General features: G+C 48.7%; 1 long non-coding RNA gene across 1 annotated transcript; it reads left to right on the top strand.

The window, feature by feature from the left end:
• The first annotated feature begins 1,657 nt into the window (after positions 1-1,657).
• Positions 1,658-19,322, top strand: LOC110143237 (uncharacterized). Its single transcript, XR_002315541.2, has 3 exons — positions 1,658-1,941; positions 2,332-2,420; positions 18,114-19,322. It is a non-coding gene; the product is annotated as an uncharacterized lncRNA (long non-coding RNA).
• The last annotated feature ends 292 nt before the right edge of the window (positions 19,323-19,614 follow it).

The following is a 19,614-nucleotide window of genomic DNA, read 5'->3' as shown; positions in this document are numbered from 1 at the left end:
CTTTTGAAACCAGCTGGCCCTTGTCTTCCGTCCTCCTCCCCCCATTCCAGGCCCAGATGGAGGTCTGGCATGAACACATCCAGGATATCTCACTTCTCATGCACACTGTCCTTCACCTCTGAGCACCCAGTGCTGTATTTCAGGTGTCTTGTTCAGGCCTTGCCCGTGTCTTCTATGATGGGGCTGTGGCATCTGGGGGATGTGAGGGTGTTTGTGTGTGTGTGGTTGTGTGTGGAGGAGGGTATGTGCTGGGGGAGCAGTCAATCAATCCTGGAGCATACACTGTTGATCAGTCTGGGGTGGGGGTGCCTGAAGAGGTGAAGAGGCTGACCTGGGGCTCAGGGGCGGGCACACAGCTTGCCTGGGAAATGAGGCTTGACTTACCACCGCAGAGACGTCCATGGCTGGGGAGCAGAGGGCCCTAGGCACGGGGCAGGGAGGGCTCTTTCTCCTCTTCACATCTGTTGCTGTCCTCCTCTTCCTTTAGGGCACTGGGTCAGGTGGTGGAACTGTCCCTAGCTGGCTGAGCCTTCCCTTTCCTTCCACTGAATTTGGCTGCTCCTTCCCAAGTAGCTGCCAGTAATGAGGTGCCACGTGGCTGGAAATAATTGGTGTTGGCTTCTTCATTCCACTGTAGGTATTCCAACCACTACTCTTCCAGCACATAGTCAGACAGGCACTGGGAAGCCAAGATCTCTGGTTCTGTTCAGATCTCCCTGGAGCAGAAGCCCTCAGCCCACCCATTCCCCAAAACAGTGTTTTTCGTATTCTGAACTTAAGACACACTGCATCAGAATCATGTGAAAGGCCTGTGAAGATGCAGGTTTCCAGGGAGCTCTGATCAAGTGTTTTATGGACCATATTTTATTTATTTATGATTATTTATTTACTTTTGGTTGCACTGGATCTTTGTTGCTGTGTAGAATTTTCTCTAGTTGTGGCGAACAGGGGCTCCTCTCTAGCTGTGGTGCACAGGTTTCTCATTGTAATGGTTTCTCTTGTGGAGCGTGGGCTATAGGTATGTGGACTTGGTCATTGTGGCACATGGGCTTAGTTGTCCCAGAGCATATGGGATACTCCAGGACCAGGAATTTAACCCTCATCCCTTGCACTGGCAGGTGAATTCTTAACCACTGGACCACCAGGGAAGACCACACTTTTAAAAGCTCTGTCTTGGACGTTACTTAATTCTGTCCACAGAACTGCCAAAGTATTCAGCCAGTGAAGGCATCCTTGGTGATTCAACCCTGGACCCTGGACTCTTCCGTTCACAGCCAGACCTCTGCCAGAAGGGCAAGCCATCCCTGCTCCCTTCAGACCTGCACATCATGTAGTCAATAAACATGCACTGAGGACCTACTGTGTGCTAGGTGCTGGATTCCTGACAAGAACATGGTGGCCATGATCCTGACCCTCAATGGTCTTCTAATTTAGGAGTGAGGACAATTATTATAGAAGTAAATAAATAGACAAGCAAGATAATAGTGGTAAGAGCTATGAAGATAATAAAATAGAGTTATCTTAAATGAAATAAAGTAGAGTTACCTGAAAAAAAATTTCCTAAAGAATCTGCCTAATTTAGGGAAGGTGGCTACCTTGGTGCTTGTGGAGAATAAGGTTCTGGAAATGAAAGAAAAAACCCTTCCTTTCCCTTTGCTCCTGTGTTTGCCCCTCTTCTTTCTTTCTTTTCTTTATCTCAGCCTGGCTCTCTGTTTCTCTGGTTAAACTCCCTCTTTGTCTTGTTTCTTCTCTCCTCCTGTTTCCCTCCCTCCCTCTCCCTTTGCCTCCCTCTGCTTCCCACCCTCCTCCCTCTCTTCTGCTGCCTCCAGAGAAACAGAAGAAACCAGATCCCTCTGCCTTTCAAGCTAGCCAGCAATAATGAGCCATGGGCTTGCTCAGCAGCTGGACCTGAGAGCAAGACTAGAGGAGGAGAGAGAGGAGGTCAGGGGGAGCTGGAGGGATGGAGCGGGGAGGGTCCTTGGGAGGGTGAAGACATGCAGAGGGGCTGGAGGTGGCTACTGAGCCAGGTAATCTAATCAGGGGATGAGTCATAAAGATCACTCACTCCTGTGCACTGGACTGGCCTAGGAAATCACATTGATTTGAAGAGGGTGTAAAATCCACCGAGAATTCCCCCTCTCCACCACACACATGAAGATAAACTGTCTTCAGCTTCCAATATGATCTTACAACAGCTTGTCAGTGACAAAACAGCCTCAAATCCTCCCATTTATCAAACGGCCAATCCTGTTAGCAGCTTAAAAGAGACATAATTACCTGCGGCCTTTTGTGTGATTCTTTATACTAATGCCGATTCCTTCTTCCTGGCAGAGTTCCAGAATGTGAGCTCAGAATTCATTCCTGGTGGCTGGGGAGATCATCAGAGATGTTAAAGTTGGGGACAAGAGGAGATGGTTAAGGTGAGCAGTTCTGCACTGTGGGTGAGTCTTGGGCTGGTACACAAGTCAGCACCATGGACAGGGCTGGGACCGGGAGCCTGGGAGAGGCAACCTGAATGGTGCGGTGAAGAGCCAAGCCCAACTCATATGGACAAAGCAAGGGTGCGCCAGGGGCCTGGCAGGCATCTCAAGGGCTAGGTTCCAGCTGCCTTTATAAAGAACGCAGTGGAGCCTCAGTCCATGGTGCATCACCACTGATAGTAGGGACAGTATGGAACACAGCTTGGCCTGTAGATCAGCAATTCGTGTAGAGTTTTCCACCCCCAGGCGGAGCCAGGAGTCCCTTCTCTTTACTTTAGGATGGCTGGCAAATTTTGAGTTTTCATGACTTCAGAATCTGCCATGCTGCTACTAGGGAGAGTAATAATACTGGTTAATAAAAGCTAACATTTATTGCATGCTTGCTATGGGCAAGGCCCTAAGTTATTTAAAGATATGATCTTAATTAATATAAACTTCATTCAAATCTATTATATGATCCCATTTTATAGATGAAAACAGGGTGAGGCTAAGTGACATGTCCAAGGTCACCCAGAGCAGATTTAGATTTGTGGTTTGTGAGCTGGGCTGTCTCCAAGGCAGCCTCTGGCTGTGATGTGAGATCAGTTCTGCAGCTCTGGTTTGGTCTCTCTCCCTCTCTGCACTTCTTGCTATTCCTCAGGAAGCCCAATCAAGGCTAATCTCTGCTCTCACAGCTTTGGAGAGAAGGATGGGAGAAACGCATGATGTGACCTTTCCCTCCATGAGAAATAAGACACACTGGAAACCAGCCTCTCTCTAGCCAGAGCTGCTCTACAAATGTATTTTCATTCCCCTAGCCCCTCCCTCTCTCTGCTGGCCCCAGGTCCCTCCCCTCCACCCTCTGTACGAGGCCACCTCACCCCTCTTCTACTTCCCACTGCCGAGCTCCTATTGCTACTAGCTCTCCCCCGCTCCTTTCCATTTTCCAGTAGGTCCACAGGAATCCTCTCCTGGGAGGAAACCATCAGAGTCCATTTGGAAGCCAGATAAAGAGGTAGACAGTGAGACAGACAGCAAGAGACAGACGAAAGACAAACTGAAAATGAATTTTGAAGCACAGTTGAGTTAATGATTGTGGTCAAGTCCTGTTGAGAGACAAGGCCAGGATTAGCTATCTGGGACTATCTCACAGCATTTCTAGAACTCAGAGTTAACTCTGCTGGCTCCCTCTGCCCACTAGCCCTCCATCCTCACTACTCTCCTGCCCTGGACTGCCTCCCAAACTAGCATCCTTTCTCCCACCCCACCCAGCCTCAGGGCATTCATCACTTGGGTTAGTGATTTATCAAAGTCTGCGACAGTCGCTGCTTGGCAAAAATCAATCTGTGAAGAATGGGACCAACCCAGGGCCCCCTGTTCTCCTGAGCCCCCACCATCAATCTGCCCCAAAGAAACTCAATGGTTCCAACATCAGCATTGTGTCCCCTGACCTCACCCTCACTCCAGCATCGGGTGGGTCTCTGGATCCCTTCCTCTTTTTAGAGGGAAGGAAGAGAGGGAAGGGTGACAGAGAGAGAAAGAGAGAGAGGTGAATTAGTGCCTTCTCTTAGATGTTTATTTTGTTGTTTTTAAGTGAGAAAGTCCCAGCTCTATTAAATGCAATCAATACTTGGCCCAAGAGAAGCTTCCCTTCTCTGAGACATTTGAAATCTGGTCAAATCATTTTGCCACAATACAAAGTAATTTATCAATTTCAAAACCCTTCTAATCAGTAGAGGCTATGGAGTCCCCATTCCTGCCTGCCATCTTCTGCTGCAGGACACACACACAGACATGCACACACGCGCTCACACACACACACACACACACATGCACACACAGCTGTGCGCAAACTCCTTCACCCTCCCTCCCACTTCCCAAGGACTGCAGAATGTCTTCCTCTGAGCTCAGCCCCCAGGCTGAGTGCCATCCTCACTGCCCCAGCCTAGCCCATGTGCCCCTGGCCCAGAGGCTGTGGAGCCCCTGTAGGCCTGCAACACTCAGCCTTGGGGAAGTGGAGGGGGCGTGGGCCCAGCGACTGTGTGCTGCTGAGTGTACTTTTCACCCATTGAAACAACTGAGCAGGGGCCATTTATGTTCACAGACAGATCCCAGAACTGGAGCCAGGATGCTAGAAGGGGCTCAGAGACACCGAAGTCTTCCCCCAGGCCCTAGTCTCCAAGGGGCGAGCAGGATCAGCTGGCTGGAGAGGGGTTTGCTGGCTGAACCTGGGGATGATGTCACAATTCTCTCCTGCCTCTAAAGCTGCTATTTTTGCCCTCGAGGACAGCCTGTGTCTAAAGGGAGATTACCACAGCAGCGAAATCACCTTGCAACTCACTCGCCTGCCCCCAGGAAGAGTCACTGGAGCCTTTGCCCCTCCATGAGATGGGCTTCTCAGCGAGCCCAGTGCAGTGGCCGATAGACCACTGACATGTGGGGAAGGGCCACTCCTTGGATGGCTGATTCTAATGCTCTCCCTACAATGGACTCTGCATATTTCTCCCTCAGAGTAACGGAGGAAAATGACTTAGTGAACCAGAGGCCATCCCACAAGGGAGTTCAGGAACACAGATGGCACAGGAGCTTTCTGAGACCTCAGCCCTCAGAACAGTCAATCTGGGGGCCTTACCTTGACCTTCAAGGCCCTGCCAGGAGGCCGAACCTCAAACCTCCAACAATCCTATGAAAGCGTGCTTTGTCCTCCGTAAATATGTGTGCAGCCAACGACTGTGTGGTTCTCTCAGTGTGGCTCTGCTCCCTGCTTTGTGCATTCTCCCCTTCAAATCCACGACACTTCCTCTAGGGCTAGGTCCAAGGATTCTGCAAATCTTGGGAGCCCTCATAGTTCTTCCCCCAGGGCTCTGTACAAAGTAATATTAAATGAGAGTTAGCACAGTGCCTTACAGTTTATGAGGTATTTTAATAGTAACTGTCTATTCTGCAATAAGGCTGGAGGGTAGGTACTACCCTATTTTTTACTGAGAGAAACCAAGGTTCAGAGAGGTGAAGTCACGTGTTCCATATCACACAGAAAGTAGGTGCTAAACCAGGGTTGCCAATCCAAGCTCTCTGAATTCAAATCCTAAAATCTTTCCACAGCGTTCACTCATTCATTTATCATATAAATATTGAGTCTTCTTCTTAAGTCAAAAGCTTTCTTCATGGCATTCTTAAATTAGGTGCCTTATCCCATATCTATAGACTGGGAAATAGAGACTCCTTGGTGAAGTGATTTGCCCAGGTAGCTCAGTGTAAGTATGAGATGGAAGTAGATTAAACCCAAGTCTTTGGAGCTCAAATCTGGAGTCTTTCCCATTGCACCATACAAAATTTTCATGGCCATGCACCATATCAAAGAGATATCAGTGTAAAAGGGCCATGCCTCTCCTCCATCCTGTTGACCATCTGAGGGCAGCTGCTCCAGTCCTAGCCCCCAGTCATGACTGCATGTGGAATTATGAACATCATTCCCCTGGGAATTTGAGAAGAACGTAGGAGTAGGGCAGCAAGGGCCATACTAGCTGGAAGTGGCCAGGTAGAGTAGAGAGGCTTGTAGATCCAGGACTGAACCTTGCTGGGAGTCAGGTAGAAAGAGACTCATTGAGGAGGCGACTGGGAAAGCAACTGACTTCTGGGAAGTATATTGCTCATTACAGTCCTGAATTCCTAGAGCCTAGCATGGCCCAAGTCTCTTCCAGGAGGCTGCAGTACCACCCGCTCCTTACTTACCCCCACTGCTTCCCACCTCGATGGATGAAAGCGCCTCTGCAAATCAGAAAAATAATTAATGTGCTACTCCCAGACCCTGCTGCCTACGAGATGTGGGAGCTTTTCAGGGTTAACCCGAGAACTCAGAGGAATCAATCCCCTGAATAACAACCCAAAGCAGCCTGGTGGGGGTGGAATTACATTTCCTACAGGGTATTCTCGATGTCGCCTCTCATCACCATAATATTTACATCAAATGCAAAAGGCCTCCTCGGAATAGAGCCCTGAGGTTGTAAATGCCAAATCCAAGAATGTCAGCAAATGCAAAAGATCAGGTTCTTTGAGCAGCAGTCTCTCCCTCCCTGCCAGGCAGCGCCTGTCACAACCCCCCAGGGGAGATGAATGGGCTCCTGAACAGCTCTGAACCTCACCTGAGATCTGGAATGACTGAGAGCATGAAGGGACCCCAAGGGCACCCATCTCTGGCCCTGGGATGCCAGGCAGCCTTGTCCCTTCCACCTGGCTTTACACAAAGTCTGAGGAAATGTGTCCACATTACTCCCTCTGCAGAGAGGACACCTCATGGGCAGACGGGCGACCTCTCTTCTATGAAGCCCAAAGTCTCAGTGATCAGGCCTCAATATGGTCCACAATCCAGTTCTCTGTCCAGTGTGCCCCTCCTTTCTCTAGCTCCACCCCTGGGGCCTAGGGAAGCTTTTCTGAGAATGGTTGTTCATTGAACATTTATTGAGCACTTACTAAGCACCAGGCCCTGGGAATACAATGGTGAACAGCCTGCACAGTGATGTTCTCGAGTTCAATATTGTTCAATAAATAATTTCAGATGCTATTAAGTACTGTGAAGTAAACAAAATCGGGGTGAAGGGATAGAGAGGAAAGGATAGGGCTCACTGTTGCCTGGGTAGTTGGGGAAGGCCTCTCCAGAGAGGTGGCACTTGACCAAAAGAATGAGAAGGAGGCACTCGTGAAGATCTGGGGGGAAAGTGTTCTAAACAGGAGGAACAGCAGGAGTCTCGAGAAGAGAATGAGCGCCTGTGAGAGAGGAACAGAGATCAGGCCGGCAGCTGGGCAGAGTGAGTTGATGGCGGTAGAGTGCAGGTGAGGGGATGAGGTGAGAAGTGCAGGGTCTGAGCAACCACAGAAAAGAAATGGGTCTCTCTCTCTCTCTCTCTTTTTTTTTTTTCCAGAAAACAAATTTTATGCTGCAGACAATGGGAATCTGTGGGAATGACTTAGGTAGGGGGATGACAGTATCTGATGTACATTTTAAAGTTTTGTTCAGATTATAAAAGTCTCAGTCTAGTTTTGACTTCCCAACTTACTCACTGTGTGATCTTGGGCCCAGTGCCTGAGTTATGAAACCTCAGTTTCCTTAAGAACTTCTTGGGGAGTCAGAAAGACAACATGAGTGAACGTGTTCAGTGAGTCTAGTTCAGGCCCTGGTGTCAGTAGGCACACAATTAATGCCCCACGTTGTGTCTCTCCCACTCTGTATGTCTCCCAAGCTGCAGCCTGGGCCCCATCTCTCCCCAGGTGTCATAGCTAAGTGCACCCAGGGCCTAGCTAAGGGCGCAGAGCAGGGGGCGGGGCCCTGTCCACTGGCATCAGGACTGGCTGAGGTGGGCCTAGTGTTCCTTCACTTGGTGCCCCCGTATTGAGGTCCCCACCCCTTGGGCTACAAGCTATCAGACTGCCTGGGACTCCCCAGGGGCCGCCAGTGGAGTGACCAGGATGCTTGGGCACATTTGCATGCAGACACCCTGCATTTCCATGCATTTCCATGTCATTTGCCGCACCAGTAGGGCAGACACAGCATCCAGGGGAAAGGTTATCACTTCCACCCAAGGTTGTGCTCCTCTACACTCATTTGCATTCCTCCCCAAGTCGTTTGCACCAGAAGTTGCCTGGAGAGGAGTGCGAAAGGGTGGGAACAACTGGAGGGAGCAGGTTATAAAGGAATTTGTCAGGCTGTCTGGAAATTCAACCAGGGCTGAGAGCAGATGGGTGACCCCCACTTCTTCCTGGAGCTGGCCTCACTCTGCAGCCTGGTACCAAGTAGGGAGGAGGAGGCAGTTCTGAGAGAGAATCGCCCCCAGCAGGGTCCACATGTCCGCTTGACTCTCAAGGATAAGCTGCTTATCCTCCCTCCCTCCCTACACTGAGCTCCTCAGAAAGGATATGATGAGGTTAATTAATCACTCCTACAAAGTTGTTTGGAAAGAAGCTACTTGGAAAGAAGGGACAAGAGAGCCATCACATATGGAAGCCAGTGGGTCCTTGACACAGTACTAGCAATGAAATCCTGCCAGACACAACAGGAGAACAGAGTGGGTGTTGTGATGGTGGAGGTAGGCACAGGAAAGGAGTGGTGCAGCAGACGAAAGGGATGTGAGAGGCCTCAGAGAACAGCCTCAGGGAAGCCTCCAACCCTAGAATGTTTGGGGAGCTCATAGCAGGAAGGAAGTTTGGTTGGGCAGGGATGGCAAAGCCCAGCATGGCTCAGCCCAGTGCCTCAGGCAGGCTGGACAAGGAACACAACCCAAGCCAAGACACTTCCTCTCCCTCCTCCCCTCAACTCTAGTTACCCATGAGGGGTGTTCCATCTCCCTCTCCAACTTCTTAGAAACTTCTGTAGCCCCAAGGAGGCCCCCAACTCTATCTTGAACTTTACATGTAGGGCCACTATACTTAGGATCTCCACCTAGGGGTGTTAACACAGGGCAGACAGGAAACAAGCAGAGGAAGTTGGTGTTGCAAGAACCCCGAGGGTACTGACCAAGGTCCTGAACAGCCCCAATTCCTTCTGCAGAACATTCACAGCTCTCCCTAAGCACCCTCTCCCTCCACCCCCACCCACACATCTACTGGGCTGCACTTCTAAGGCTTCGTTCTAAATGTGAACCGTCGAAGGGCTGCTTATTCAGACAGCTGATCTCAGGGAGCTCCTCTATGTTACAAACCTCCTGCCGAAAGCATCCGCCTCCACCCCTCCCTGCTTGTCCTTAACACTGGCTCCGTCTGTTCCGGCAGCCCAGTCAAGGACAGCCCCTTGTGTTCTGACCATGGCAGCAGCTGGCAGGGCCTCAGGCTGCACTTGACATCCTGATCCAACCATATTCTCAGAGAGGAAGCAGGTTGAGAGTTCCGCATGCTTGCACACACCTGCACATACCAGGCACACACTCACAGCCTCAATGTCAGCCTAGACTCAAGAAATGGTTCTTAGATTTCCTGGGTCAGAGATCCTCTGGCTGTGATGAAAGCCACTCTAGATGCCTCTCTCTAGACAAATGCACACATACACCACCTTTTGCATGTACTATCAGGAGGGTCTGGAATAGGGGTAGGCTTTCCCCTGATTCCTGATGTTAGCAGCAATCCTTGTCCAGTGGTTGGGGTTCCCCTGAGAAGATGTTTTCCAGGCAGATGGAGATTTGGCAGAATCACAGGGTGCCCTTTCATAGGTTGGATCTTGTGGAATCTCCAGGAGTAGTGCCAATGGGGCTGGGCAGGAATCCGAACCATCTCCAATGCCACCTCCAGCTCTCAAACTGGAGGACTCAGCAGTTCTGTCCCACACATGCCCTTTGCTAGTCAGTGAAGTCCAGATACCATCCTCCCTCCCTTCGGAGGTTCTTTTAAAACCAGGACAAGTAAGCTCTGAGCTGATGGTGTCATCACACCCTTTGACCAGGGTTTTGCCATCCACAGTGTAGTCAAGAAACCTGGACTCTGCACAGCTTCAGAAATTCCTCTGACCAGGCACAAACTCACTGCCTTGGGTTCAGTGCAAACCTGCAGACAACCCACACACAGGCACTGACACGCAAAGCAAACACACAGACTGTACAAGAGTGTGGGAAAACACACAAACCACAAAAGTTGGAAGAAACATGTAAAACTCCACAAAGCACATATGTGAACACACTAACTATTCCTATACACACAACCACATCCATATGTGTGCAAACCATATGTGCACACATACACGATCTCATGTGTAACCTCCCATTCCCACCTCCCAGGGAACATTTCAGCGTTACTGAACTTTCTATGTCTCCCTGCCATGCTTTTGTGCAGTTTGTTCCTTGAAATGGAATCACTCTTCCCTCCTTTTCCTCACCTGGTAGATTCCTTGTTGGCCTAGTAAACCATCTGATTAACTCTTTCCGAGGGATTCCATAGCAAAGCACCACATACTCGGTGACTCATAAAAACAAAAATTTATTCTCTTATAGTTCTGGAGGTCAGAGGTCTGAAATTAAGGTGTTGGCAGGGGTGGTTCCTTTTTGGGAACTCTGAGAGAGAATCTGTTCACACCTCTCTCCTGGCTTCTGGTGGTTGCAATCCTTGGCATCCTTTGACTTGTAGACACATCACCCCAGTTTCTGCCTCTGTAGTCACACTGTGTTCTTCCCACATCCGTGTCCACATTTCCCTCTTCTGATGAGAACAGCAGTCATGGGTTGAGGGCCTATTCCAATCCAGTCTGACCTCATCTTAGTTTGATGACATCAACAAAGACTCAGTTTCCAAATCAGGTCACATCCACAGGAACTGGGAGTTAGGACTTGAGCATATCTTTTGGGGGATGCAATTCAACCCTCAACAGACTCTAAGTCTTAGCCAATTTTTCCCTTTCTCTGTGAGTCCTTCCCTGACCTGTCTCCCTAAACCTATATCCCTAGACTGGCACCTCTGCCATGTGCTCCCCTATCATGACACTTAGCTCATATTTTGGTATTGCTTCTTTAACGATCTCACTTCCCAGCTCTGACGGCCTGGGGCAGTCTATTTCTGTACTCCCCATTGTAACCCTAGCACCTGGCATAGTGCCCAGCTGTGGCAGGGTCTCAGTAATGCTTGTTGAATGAATTAAACCATGTATACATGTAGTACATATATGAGAAACATATTTATGTGCATGAACACACACACTCTACATATGTACACAAACATGTAAATCAAGCATACACAAAAACACATGAAAACTATACACACACACACACACACAAATCCAGCAGGTTCCAATTAGCCAACCACTAATGGCAGAGTTCCAAAAGAATCTAACCCTTCTCTAGTGCACTGGGAGAGGCAAAAAGGGGTCAACTATGGTCTCCCATCCTCAAGGGACTGACAGGATAATTAGAAAAACAAGACCAATATGTGATGAGAGGTACGATAGAATTTAGTTCTGTTTTGTGAACTAAGAGGACTCAGAGGAAGGAGCTCTTGCTGTGAGCTAGAGGAGTCAAGGGAGGCTCCCTGGGGGAGGTGGAGGCTGAGCAGCCCTCCAGTGTGGACAGGATTTAGACAGAGAAGGGAGACAGGAGAGGAAATGAGAGCACGAGAGGGAACACAGCATGTGTAAAGGCCCAGGGGCCTGTTCAAGGGATCAGTCTGAGGGGAGGAACCCGCCCTGTTGGGTTGGAATATGGAAGGGATACCCAGATGCCAGTGGCCCCATGCCAGGCTGAGACCTCCAGTTTGCATGGCACCAGTCTCTTCCTGCCAGGTGCAGGTTGTGATTTCACTAGAGTCTTGTGACCCAGACCTCAGGGGGCTCAGGGTAGGCAGGGATGTGCTGAGTGCACCCCAAGCCATGGGAACATGGTAGCAGCCCCCGGCAGGGGGCTCCTCTCCTTGCTAAGAAGCTGAGGGTAGCAGCAGCACCTGCTGGAAGGGCAGGGTCAAGCTCAATCACTGGTCCCTCCTCCCACTCCTTCCCTGGGAGAGGTAAGTGGCAAGCTGGCAGAAAGCTTCCATGACACCTTTGTTGGCAAAGCAGCCCCTGTCAGCCACCAGTGACAGGGTAGGGGGGCGGTGGCCAATGGGTAAAACGAAATGGTGTCTCTTGCTCTCAAACCTCCTTCCCAGTCTTTGAGGCCTGGCACCCAAGGTCCCCTGAGGAAATGGCTAGGCAGCAGGGAGGGGAGGCTTAGCTGGGGAGGGGATGGGGGAGCAGTGCCTGCCCTCCCCAGGGTCGGTGGGGAGCCCATCTGGGTCCTGAGAGAAATGATCATTTGTTCTCTCACCCTGCAGAGACTGAAAAGGATTGAGTCTGGAGCTGGAGAAGCAAATATTGCATAAGATGTTACGGAAAAACCCAAAGGGACTCCCTGGCCAACTCAGTACAAGGCCTCTGTCACCCCACAGGCCTCCTCCCTCACCCTCCACCTCCTAGGGATGTGAGGCCAGAAAGTAGCTGTTATCACAAGACTTTGGAGAATCCACTAAGAATAAAGTGGAGACCATCAGGAAGAGGAGAGGGGCTTAGAGCTCAAGGGTGGGAAATGTGGCCCGAGCACCTTCCAGTGGTAGACACCCGTCCCTTCAAGTCCTGCTCAGAAAGGTCCCCCGAGGGAAGGAGGAGACTGTGGGACAAGCTCTGTGTTTGGAAGGTGCAGTGATTTCTTGAACCTCTAGGATAGGGTTCTGGAAAACATTCCCCTGTGGCAGCTGGGTGAGTCACTGGTGAGCAGCTGGGCAGACAGGTGGAGCTGGAGCCAGGAGCAAGGGAGGGGTGAACACTCCTGGGCTCCTGGGTATCATCGGCGGCTGCTTGCTCTGCAGTGACCTGGGACTGACTCCTGCAGGAAGCAGGCGTGTGGTGTGGCTCATCCAGCCCACACAAGGGCTGGAATGAGCATGATCACCCCGATGGATGGATGGCCAGCTGAGCAGGCTCCATGGAGAGAGAAAGGCCAGAGGAAGCCCACGATGGGACAAAAAGGACAGATAAAGGGGATGGCACGGGGGTCCAGAGGACAAGAGAGGGAAGTTTGAAGGGCCAAGCAGTCAGGAGAAAGCTGCGGCAAGCCGACACAGGGCCAGCGCCCCGGCCAGCTCCCTGGCCACAGTTCTCAGGGGTCCCTCAGGTTTGCCCATCTAGGAGCCCAGTGACAGCCTCATAAAGGGGCAACCAGGTCTTCCTTGGAAGCCCCCTGTCCGGTTTTCACCAGGACTCAGTTTGCTAACTTGATTCTCTCGTTTACCCCACCGCTGGCACAGATCACGGCCAACTAGGGATTAAGAGGCCACATTTCTGGCTTGCCTGAAGGTAAAATAGGGTACTCAGAACCCTGGCTCACTGAGCTCCGAGAAGGACTCTCCTCAGAGTCCCTCACAAGCCCAGGGATGTCAGAGCCCACGCGAAGAACAATCTCCAAGTCTCCACCAGGACCGGGGCGGGAGGGGCAAAGGCCGACCCAGATGGCGCCTTCTCTCCTCTGGCTCTTTGTCTGGCCCCCGCCCTGCCGTGGCCGCGGGGCCCCACACGCCTCTGTGAAACCCCATTTCCTCCCCATTTAATGACACAGTCTCTCCCTCAGACTCTGACTTCCGCCCCACATCCTGAACGTTTCTAGGCCAGAACCCCTAGCCGGCGGGAATCACAGATTCCAGCCGGCCTGTAGCGAGCAGGGAGGAACGCTAATTGATATTAACAGAGACCAGGCCAGCAGCTCACAAAAGAGCCTCTCTTCCTGACCAGAGCCATGCCTGGGGCACGGCCAGCTTCTGGTGTCTGCTCACGGGAGGAGGGGGCCCCTTGGGGTGGAGAGGAACAAAGCGGGAGCATGCTGCTGGGACCCTCCTCCTGGAGCTCACGGACACTCAGCGAGGGGCCAGTCCCGCTCACTGACCCTTGATACTCCTGCTTCGGTGGCAGAGCATACCCGGGACCTTGTCTCACCCAAGCCCGCCCTGAGGCTCGTTTAAATGTAATCTCATCTGGCACAAAAAGCTCTGAAGTCAGAATGCGCACACGCATATTCTAGACCACACTCAGCGAGTGTGACCTTGGATCCAAAAAAAAAAGCGGCGCCTCTCTTTTCTCGTCTGTGTAAAGGGAGTAATAGTACCTATCTCACTGGGTTGTCCTGAAGATTAAAGGCTATTCTGAAAAAGCTCCTAGCATTGTCCCTAGCATGTAATGTGCACTCCCTCGATAAATGGAAATTGCAGTTATAGGATATGATTATTATTTCCTAAATTCAGCTCCCTTTATTATAAGAAGTTCCCATTTCAGAATGTCAACACTTAACATAGAGAATGGAATAGAGAGGCATCCCAGAGAAGTTTGTTGAGTAGATGGGAGGAAGGCAAAGAGAGGGAAGGAGAAAGTAAAGTGGATGTGTTTGTCACAGGTTAAATCAGTTTTATGGGTAGACAAGAAAGAACCCTATACAATAATCTACCTAATAGACGGTTGCTCTAAAATTTCGCCAGTATTGATTCATTGCTTTGAGTGAAGCACCTCTGTCTTCCCATTGGTCCCCTTTAAGATGCAGCCAATCACACTTTAGTTTGAATGAGTTGCAAGACTGATTTGAGGAGATGATTGGAGAACATTAGATCCTCAGTGGGAGGAAGGGAATTTTGACATGAAAAGTGCTGAAGGGATTATACAATTGTGCAGGAGGCTGGCTGTAAGAAAATTGAGTGCAGGACACTGCAATTTCCCTTAGTAACAGTTCAGATGTGACTAAACCTTATATTCAAGAGTGTCTTCCTTGTCTTTGTCCCAGATCCTTCATGCTATGGATTATAGAACAAAATGGTCATCTATTTCCCCACATTATGGGCCCAGCACAGAATGTATAACTGTATTTGTTTCTGAAGATTTTCTTTTCCTCATGGTAGGAACTATCCATATGCAATCTCAATCCTAAAGTGATTTTCATTTGCTGGGGAAATTTGAAGACTATCTCTTGCCAGTCTGAGGTTAAACACAGAGGGAAATCTAAACGCAATTTTCCTGTTTGAGAAGCAGTTACAATATTTTTAAGCAATTGAAGCTTCAAAATTTCAAATTCAACATACAGTTAGGCCACCACCACAGAAACTACAGATTTTGCAAGGTTTACAAAACAGTGAAATAGCTCCTTGGCTTTTCCCTGAGTGCTGAGTCTTTGAGTATTTCATAAATGAAGATGTTCTGGAAAACTTGGAGCAGTTTTATTGGTGTTTAGCTTTTGGCTGGGGCCCTTTAAAGTAAATGTTACATGGGGAAAAAGAAAGAGGAAAGATGTTATAACAAGGTGTCAGAGTAATAATACATTTTTAATAGCATTACTTATCAACATTTAGTTAACGAACACCCTGATCCATCCCTACTGGGCGTCTCCAGTAAAGTTAAATAATTGTCTTGCCTTTGGCTCAGTGAAAATGACCCAGCTAGGGTCCTTGTGCCATTTTGCAGAGGTAGGTTGTCAGATGCTGGGCTAGAGAGCATATATACAGAGACCATAGCCAGTCCCTACCTCTTCCCTGGTCCATTTCCCATGCCTGGAGAAACCAGTCTGCTGAGTTCCCCCTAGGATTCCTCATAAACCCTACCGACTACAGAAGTGGATAGAGGGCTTTGAGGACACGTGAATCATGCTGTCTGCTCTGCCCACCAAGGCTACCAAAGGGGCAGCCATAAAGGACCCAGCTCTGTTGCCACAACAGATTTATCATTATCAGCAATCTGGCAGACGATCCACAAGCCAGAAACCCCAGCTGGGGCCTGGTGGGAGGAAAAAGATGAGATGGGTTAAGCAGAGTTTTTCTTCAAGGAGTCTAAATACGTAAACATAAAGACCATGATGGACAGGTGCTGTTTTTGTCTGCCCAGCACTCATTTTACATTTTTCTGATGAAAATATCTCCATGTTAGTTGGGGGGACTTCCCTGGTGGTCCAGTGGTGAAGACTCTGCACTTCCACTGCAGGAGGCACGGGTTTTAAAAGTGAATTTCTACCTCTGATTTTTTTGGTTATGTGAGCCAGTAAAATTTTTTTTTTCTTCTTTTCTCTTTCCTCTTTTTTTTTTTCCCTTTCAATTAAACTAGTTTGATTTGGGTTTCTGGCACCAGAACCTAAAGAGCTCTAGCTAATTTATGTCAAGATTAGAAGGTAAATGGTCATAAGGAAGAAAGGACAAACAGACCATGAAGAAGGACCCAAAGGCGTGAGGAAACAGGACTCTCACAAGATGTAGAAAAGGTGGAGAGTCAGGGATGGTGAGAGGAGAAGAGGTGGACACACGAAGGAAGCTAAATTGCCATTTCTTCCTGTAAATGTCCCTCCTGCCAAGCCACTCGGAGGTTCAAATTACCTTCTAGTTTAGCTACAATGTAGGGAAAGTTGTTTTATTGTTCAAAATATTTGCTCCCCCTCCCTTGGGTGCCCTTTCTGAAGAAGGAATAGTCTTTCCATTGTTGTCAGGTTTGGCCATGAGATTTGCTTTGACCAGTAAAATATGAGGGGAAGTTTTAAGACCCAGTGTGCCCCTCTGTCTGCTTAGGCTCTAGAGTGAAGAAAACATGGAGAAGAGCTGCAGCTGGCCCACACGGACATGTGATATAAAGGAGAAAAAAACATTTGTCATAAGCCTCTGAGATTTGGGGATTGTTTGTCACTGCAGCATAACTTAATGTAAGCTGACTGATGCACATGTCTTTAAGGCCTATATTTCCTGCAGTTCCTACTGATCTTGAAGCTTGACTGTTCATCTTTCCCTGGGTTCCCAAGCACATAATTCCTTATAGCATTCCCTCTCCTCTACTTGTAACCAACAGCGAGTACGCCTTGAAGAATCATCCTGATGTATAGTAATTTTGGAGAGTTTATCCATTAAGCCAGGAAAGATAGGCCTATGTTTCATGAGCAAGTAGTTCTTATAACCAAGTCCCTTTCCAATCCCTTATCCCCAATACTTCCTGTAGCCCCAAGAGAGCGTAGAATAGATCTGATTATTATAAAACTGAGTATCTACATGAATTAAGTAATTTCATATTTGCAAATTTTATAGAATTTCTGTAAGGTAAAATCAGAAATGGATCATTTTACTGATGCTGACTTCTCAAACTTGAGAATGTTTCATTTTAGAGTACGTGTTGCACCAGCAGTGAGAATGATGATGGTGACAGATTCACGCAGTGCCTTATATTTTCAAAGCATGTCACATACTTGCTAGCTTTAAATTCACAATAGCCTGCAAATATCATCCCTATTTTACATACAGGGAGACCAGGAAAGAAAAAGTTGAAGAGACTTTACAAATTTTGGAGCTCTGGCTCTTTGTCTGCTTCTTCTCCCCTTCCTGCTACCTGAGTCATAGCAGGAAGAGAACACCTCCTCCATGACAGGAGCTTGGGAAAGGCAATCAGAGACACCCTGATTTAAAGAAATATGTGAAAGCATGAAAGACTAACTGGATGGATGGGAAGATAGGTGGATGGATGGTTGATGGATAGCTGGATGAGTGAATTAATGGACAGATAAACGGATGGATGAGTGGCGGAAGAGGTTGGATGCATGGATGGATGGATCCCTTTTGTATAGGTAGGGGGCCTTCTGTGGTCTGAGGGAAATGGCTCTTCTTTTCCCCTTGAGGGAAAGGTGCTCTTCTCTCAGAATCTGGAAAATGTGCACAATACCTCTAATACTCTTCCACCTAGAATGCCCTATACTTGGCCAATATTTTAATCCTACCTGCCCAAGTATTTCATTCCCCCTCATTCCTAGGAAAATAGAATGTGGTTTACCCTCAAGGTTGTCTACTGTTCCCCTACAACTTATAAACCGTGTTCACTATACCTCTCCATGTCTCAGTTTCTCCATTTGCGAAATGGAAATAGCACCTCCTTTTCAGGGTTGTTGTGGGAATATATCATATGTATAGATCATTTACTAAAGTGCTGAACATATCATAAGTTCTCCATAAATAACAACTATTAAAATTATTATTCCCTAAAGTTCAGGATGGCTGCCTGTGGAAATCGAGGTAAGTCTCCACTAAACGTACCCAGTTGTGATTACGATCTTTAGCCCTTTTTCATTAGTGGTGGAATCTGTAATAATACAATAACCTTTATTTTATTACACAGCCCTTGGAAATTGAGGGTTTCATCCATGTCAATTAATTCCTTCACAGCCCACGTTGGCAGTGACAGTCAGAATGTCAAAATGTCTCAGAGGATTCCTAAGAAATCTGAGGCGCTTCACAGGGAGCCTGCCCGTGTGAGAGCCCAGCCCGAGTGAATCGCTAATGCACGTCACAGGAAGGGGACTCTTCCGAAATGCTAATACAATCAACCTGAAAGGCAAACTTTCAGCTTCCTGCTCTGTGATCACTGAGGCACTCCTGGAACTGGGCGAAGTCTACTGATGAGGCCAGGGGCCCTGCTTCCTCATGCAGCCTGCCCAGGAGAACCAGCCTGTCCTCAGCACGGTGCAGCTGCCTAGTGAAGGCCAGCAGGCATTTCCTGTCACAGGCAGCCAGTCCAGAGCCACCCAGACCTAGGTCTGCACCAAGGAAAGAAACAGCCCATTTCTGGAGGAGGCTTAGCCAAGAAGCCCCCATAGAGCAAGCAAGATGAATGAGGAACTGCCAAACTCCCAGTGTTTGCTCCTGGGACTCTGTAGCATCCTCTGGAGCCGGACCGCTTCAATTCAAACTCTGGCACCCCCTACTCCCTAGCTATGTGGCCTTTGGTACATTACTTAACCTTTCATGCCTTACTTTTCTCATTGGTAAAGTGCAGATAATAACAGTACCCACCTCCTGGGGTTGTGCGAGGATTTAGTGATTTAATAAATGTAAAGCACTTAGAGCAATGGCGGGTGCCTGGAAAGCACTATATACATGTCCGCTATTGTTATTCATTCTTTCTTAAATTCCTTCATTCATGCATGCATTAATTCTTCACCCAGCCATTTATTCCTGCACTCATGCGTTCATCTATCCAACATGCCTATCTGCACCTCTGATGAGGTCATGTTAAAAATGAGTAAATAATGAGGTTCAGTTTGAGAGACAAAGAGCCACCCTGGGAAGCTGGGGAAGGTATCCTAAACTCTCACCTCCTGCAGCAACATTCCGCACAATCAACTGTGCACCTTTGCTCAGGTGGTTTTCTCTCTCTGGATGCTTTCCTCTTCTTCCTGCAGAAAACTCTTACTCATCCTTCAAGGCCCCATTCAATGCTCTAACTTTTCCAGCTCCCAGGCATAACTATTCTCCATCTCCTCAGCGAATACTTGTTTTAATGTGTGAATGATTAACTGAATCAATAAAGACTCCCAATGCTTTGTTCACATTAGTGTTACAACCAGTATCACCTTGTGTTATTGGTCGGTAGTATTCTTCCTGTGTCTGGAACACTCTTTCCCCTTCTAGTAGGCCATTCCTATTCATCACTCAGGTCTTGGTTCAGAAGTCACTTCTTCCAGGAAGCCTTCTTTGACTTACCACATGGAGTCTTGGGACCTCTGCTGTAAATTCTTGTAGCCCCTGCTCCTCCCCATCACCATATTGGCCACACCATGAGGTCATTCCTAGTTCATCTGACGCCTACAGGACGGCATCTTCTTCGAGATTAGGGACTAGGTTAGGCATTCCCGGCACCCAGGAAGGTGGTCAAGTACCTGTATCC

Source organism: Odocoileus virginianus, chromosome 3 (assembly GCF_023699985.2).
Source record: "Odocoileus virginianus isolate 20LAN1187 ecotype Illinois chromosome 3, Ovbor_1.2, whole genome shotgun sequence".
NCBI classification, from domain to species: domain Eukaryota; kingdom Metazoa; phylum Chordata; class Mammalia; order Artiodactyla; family Cervidae; genus Odocoileus; species Odocoileus virginianus.
The sequence above is the reverse complement of the archived record's forward strand: the minus strand, read 5'-3'. Positions and strand labels throughout refer to the sequence as shown.